Source organism: Primulina huaijiensis, chromosome 7, assembly GCF_012295235.1.
Source record: "Primulina huaijiensis isolate GDHJ02 chromosome 7, ASM1229523v2, whole genome shotgun sequence".
NCBI classification, from domain to species: Eukaryota; Viridiplantae; Streptophyta; class Magnoliopsida; order Lamiales; family Gesneriaceae; genus Primulina; species Primulina huaijiensis.
The window spans coordinates 18,490,701-18,495,908 of NC_133312.1; the positions used below are offsets into that span (position 1 = coordinate 18,490,701).

Sequence of the window (5,208 nt, forward strand, 5' to 3'; positions counted from 1 at the left end):
ACATGTGAAATTGGCGTAGCTCGGGCCGTTTTGGATTTGGACAAAATCGTAGGCTAATTTGATTGTAGTCGGGCCCCCGGACGAGACTCATGACTCCGCCATGAGCCGGCCAGATTTTAGCCGAATTCCTTCTCTAAGACACTCTAATTTACGATTTTCCGCTTTCGGTAAGCTTCTGTTTCCCCGAGAAATCGGCCTACGAAGGTCGCAATTCGATTCTGGTTCCATTTTCTCGTAACTCTGGCAGTGTAATGGCTTTAGCTTCGCTAATTTCTTATTCTTCTACTGATTTTTTTCTTTATATTATATTTTCTGGAAACATTCAGCGATTTTTGTCGTTGTTAGCCGGTTCTATACGAAAGGGCGTGCAGATTACTCCGGAGACAATTATTTCTACAGTTTTAGTCTTAATTCACGTAAACGGTCGCGACACGAGGACTTTCCAGGGAGGTCACCCATCCTAGTGCTGCCCTCGCGCAGGCACGTTTAACTTCGGGGTTCTTATGGGGCGAGAGCAGTGCCGCGCGTTGTCTCCCTCCTCCTGGTCCACACGTGCTCGTGGGANACTCATTACTCCGCAATGAGCCGGCGAGATTTTAGCCGAATTCTTTCTCTAAGACCCTCTAATTTGCGATTTTCCGCTTTCGGTAAGCTTCTGTTTCCCCGAGAAATCGGCCTACGAAGGTCGCAATTCGATTCTGGTTCCATTTTCTCGTAACTCTGGTATAGTAACGGCTTTAGCTGCGCTAATTTCTTATTCTTCTACTAATTTTTTTCTTTATATTATATTTTCTCGAATCATTCAGCGATTTTTCTCGTTGTGAGCCGGTTCTATACGAAAGGCTTGCAGATTACTCCAGAGACAATTTTTCTACAGTTTTAGTCATAATTCACGTAAACAATCGCGACACGAGGACTTCCCAGGGAGGTCACCCATCCTAGTGCTGCCCTCGCGCAGGCACGCTAAACTTCGGATTCTGATGTGGCAAGAGCAGTGTCGCGCGTTGTCTCCCTCCTCCTGGTCCACACGTGCTCGAGAGATATAAAAATAAACAACCTTCCAAATGTGGGGTGCGATCATACCAGCTCTAAAGCACTGGATCCCATCAGAACTCCGAAGTTAAGCGTGCTTGGGCGAGAGCAGTACTAGGATGGGTGACCCTCTGGGAAGTCCTCGTGTTGCACCCCCATTTCGTTTTTTTTTCTATTTTTGATTCTTTTTTTTTAGAGATAATTTTCGGCTCCAATCATCACGATCTCGATCGGGACCGGATTAGACATGTGAAATTGACGTAGCTCGGGCCGTTTTGGATTTGGACAAAATCGTAGGCTAATTTAATTGTAGACGGGCCAACGGACGAGACTCATTACTCCGCAATGAGCCGGCTAGATTTTAGGCGAATTCCTTCTCTCTAAGACCCTCTAATTTGCGTTTTTCCGCTTTCGGTAAGCTTCTGTTTCCCCGAGAAATCGGCCTACGAAGGTCGCAATTCGATTCTGGTTCCATTTCTCGTAACTCTGGCATAGTAACGGCTTTAGCTGCGCTAATTTCTTATTCTTCTACTAATTTTTTTCTTTATATTATATTTTCTCGAAACATTCAGCGATTTTTGTCGTTGTGAGCCGGTTCTATACGAAAGGCTTGCAGATTACTCCGGAGACAATTATTTCTACAGTTTTAGTCTTAATTCACGTAAACGGTCGCGACACGAGGACTTCCCAGGGAGGTCACCCATCCTAGTGCTGCCCTCGGGCAGGCACGTTTAACTTCGGGGTTCTGATGGGGCGAGAGTAGTGCCGCGCGTTGTCTCCCTCATCCTGGTCCACACGTGCTCGAGGCATATAAGAATTAACAGCCCACTCAATGTCGGGTGCGATCATACCAGCACTAATGCACCGGATCCCATCAGAACTCCGAAGTTAACCTTGCTTGGGCGAGAGCAGTACTAGAATGGGTGACCCCTGGAAAGTCCTCGTGTTGCACCCGCTTTTCGTTTTTTTTCTATTTTTGATTCTTTTTTTACAGTTAATTTTCGGCTCCAATCATCTCGATCTCGATCAGGACCTGATAAGACATGTGAAATTGACCTAGCTCGGACTCTTTTGGATTTGGACAAAATCGTAGGCTAATTTAATTGTAGACGAGCCAACGGACGAGACTCATGACTCCACCATGAGCCGGCGAGATTTAAGCCTAATTCCTTCTCTAAGACCCTCTAATTTGTGATTTTTCGCTTTCGGTAAGCTTCTGTTTCCCCGAGAAATCGGCCTACAAAGGTCGCAATTCGATTCTGGTTCCATTTTCTCGTAACTCTGGCATAGTAATGGCTTTTGTTTCGCTAATTTCTTATTCTTCTACTAATTTTGTTCTTTATATTATATTTTCTCGAAACATTCAGCGATTTTTTTCGTTGTGAGCCGGTTCTATACGAAAGGGCGTGCAGATTACTCCGGAGACAATTATTTCTACAGTTTTAGTCATAATTCATGTAAACGGTCGCGACACGAGGACTTCCCAGGGAGGTCACCCATTCTAGTGCTGCCCTCGCGCAGGCACGCTTAACTAGGGGTTACTGATGGGGCGAGAGCAGTGCCGCGCGTTTTCTCCTTCCTCCTGGTCCACACATGCTCAAAGGATATAAGAATAAACAGCCCACTCAATGTCGGGTGCGATCATACCAGCACTAATGCTCTGGATCCCATCAGAACTCCGAAGTCAAGCGTGCTTGGGCGAGAGCAGTACTAGGATGAGTGACCCCCTTGGAAGTCCTCGTGTTGCACATTTTTTCGTTTTTTTTATTTTTTATTATTTTTTTACAGATGATTTTCGGGCTTTCGGCTCCAATCATCTCGATCTCGATCGAGACCAGATAAGACATGTGAAATTGACGTAGCTCGGCCGTTTTGGATTTGGACAAAATCGTAGGCTAATTTGATCGTAGACGGGCCAACGGACGAGACTCATGACTCCGCCAAGAGCTGGCGAGATTTTAGCCGAATTCCTTCTCTAAACCTTTTAATTTACGATTTTCCGATTTTTGTAAGCTTCTGTTTCACCGAGAAATCGGCTTACGAAGGTCGCAATTCGATTCTGGTTCCATTTTCACGTATCTCTGGCATAGTAATGGCTTTAGTTTCGCTAATATCTTATTCTTCTACTAAATTTTTTTTATATTATATTTTCTCTAATCATTCAGCGATTTTTGTCGTTGTGAGTCGGTTCTATACGAAAGGGCGTGCAGATTACTCCGGAGACAATTATTTCAACTGTTTTAGTCATAATTCATGTAAACGGTTGCGACACGAGGACTTCCCAGGAGGTCACCCATCCTAGTGCTGCCTTCGCGCAGGCACGCTTAACTTCGGGGTTCTGATGGGGCGGGAGCAGTGCCGCGTGTTGTCTCTCTCCTCCTGGTCCACACGTACTCGAGAGATATAAGAATAAACAGCCCACTCAATGTTGGGTGCGATCATACCCGCACTAATGCATCGGATCCCATCAAAACTCCGATGTTAAGCGTGCTTGGGCGTGAGAAGTACTAGGATGGGAGACCCCCTGAGAATTCCTCGTGTTGCACCTCTTTTTATTTGTTTCTATTTTTTATTCTTTTTTTACAGATGATTTTCGGCTCCAATCATCTCGATCCCGATCGGGACCGGATAAGACATGTGAAATTGACGTAGCTCGGGCCGTTTTGGATTTGGACAAAATCATAGGCTCATTTGCATGTAGACGGGCCAATGGACGAGACTAATGAATCCGCCATGAGCGGGCTAGATTTTACTCGAATTCCTTCTCTAAGACCCTCTAATTTGAGATTTTCCGCTTTTGGTAGCTTCTGTTTCCCCGAGAAATCGGCCTACGAAGGTCGCAATTCGATTCTCGTTCCATTTTCTCGTATCTCTGATATAGTAATGGCTTTAGCTTCGCTAATTTCTTATTCTTCTACTATTTTTTATGTTATATTTTCTCAAAACATTCAGCGATTTTTGTCGTTGTGTGCCGGTTCTATACGAAATGGCGTGCAGATTATTCCGGAGACATTTATTTCTACAGTTTTAGTCATAATTCACGTAAACGGTCGCGACACGAGGACTTCCCAGGGAGGTGACCCATCCTAGTGCTGCCCTCGCGCAGGCAGGCTTAACTTAGGGGTTCTGATGGGGCGGGAGCAATGCCGCGTGTTGTCTCTCTCCTCCTGGTCCACACGTACTCGAGGGATATAAGAATAAACTGGCCACTCAATGTCGAGTGCGAGCATACCAGCACTGATGCATCGGATCTCATCAGAACTCCGAACTTAAGCGTGCTTGGGCGAGAGCAGTACTAGGATGGGTGACCCCTTGGAATTCCTCGTGTTGCACCTCTTTTCGTTTTTTTATATTTTTTATTCTTTTTTTACAGATGATTTTCGGCTCTAATCATCTCGATATCGATCGAGATCAGATAAGTCAATGATCGAGATCAGATAAGACATGTGAAATTGACGTAGCTCGTGCCGTTTTGGATTTGGACAAAATCGTAAGCTAATTTGATTGTAGACGGGCCAACGGACGAGACTCATGACTCTGCCATGAGCCGGCGAGATTTTAACCGAATTCTTTCTTTAAGACCCTCTAATTTGAGATTTTCCGCCAAAGTAAGCTTCTGTTTCCCCGAGAAATCTTCCTACGAAGGTCGCAATTCGATTCTGTTTCTATTTTCTCGTATCTCTGGCATAGTAATGGCTTTAGCTTCGTTAATTTCTTATTCTTCTACTAAATTTTTTTATATTATATTTTCTTGAAACATTCAGCGATTTTTGTCGTTGTGAGCCGGTTCTATACGAAAGGACGTGCAGATTACTCCGGAGACAGTTATTTCTACAGTTTTAGTCATAATTCACGTAAACGATCGCGACACGAGGACTTCCCAAGGAGGTCACCCATCCTAGTGCTGCCCTCGCGAAGGCACGCTTAACTTCGGGGTTATGATGGGGCGAGAGTAGGGGTGGGCAAGATTTCGGTTAAACCGAATTAATCGACCGAATCGAGCCAATTCGGAAATTCGGTTCGGTTATTTCGGAAATTCGGTTTTTCAATTAAAAAAATTCGGTTATATCGGTTAATTCGGTTCGGTTATGGTTTTCAAAATTTTTAAATCGATTAACCGAAATAACCGATATAATAAATACTATTAATTGATAATTTTTTTAATGAATTTATATA

The 5,208-nt window shown here is 44.3% G+C and overlaps 5 non-coding genes across 5 annotated transcripts; all 5 read left to right on the forward strand.

Moving 5' to 3' along the window:
• Window positions 1-1,069: 1,069 nt before the first annotated feature.
• On the forward strand, window positions 1,070-1,188 carry LOC140981876 (5S ribosomal RNA). The gene has a single exon (XR_012176152.1). It is a non-coding gene; the product is annotated as a 5S ribosomal RNA (ribosomal RNA).
• Window positions 1,189-1,869: 681 nt separating this feature from the next.
• On the forward strand, window positions 1,870-1,987 carry LOC140981934 (5S ribosomal RNA). The gene has a single exon (XR_012176206.1). It is a non-coding gene; the product is annotated as a 5S ribosomal RNA (ribosomal RNA).
• A 678-nt stretch (window positions 1,988-2,665) lies between these two features.
• On the forward strand, window positions 2,666-2,784 carry LOC140981932 (5S ribosomal RNA). The gene has a single exon (XR_012176204.1). It is a non-coding gene; the product is annotated as a 5S ribosomal RNA (ribosomal RNA).
• Window positions 2,785-3,462: 678 nt separating this feature from the next.
• LOC140981924 (5S ribosomal RNA) lies at window positions 3,463-3,581 on the forward strand. Its single transcript, XR_012176196.1, has one exon. It is a non-coding gene; the product is annotated as a 5S ribosomal RNA (ribosomal RNA).
• A 669-nt stretch (window positions 3,582-4,250) lies between these two features.
• Window positions 4,251-4,368, forward strand: LOC140981939 (5S ribosomal RNA). Its single transcript, XR_012176210.1, has one exon. It is a non-coding gene; the product is annotated as a 5S ribosomal RNA (ribosomal RNA).
• Window positions 4,369-5,208: the final 840 nt, after the last annotated feature.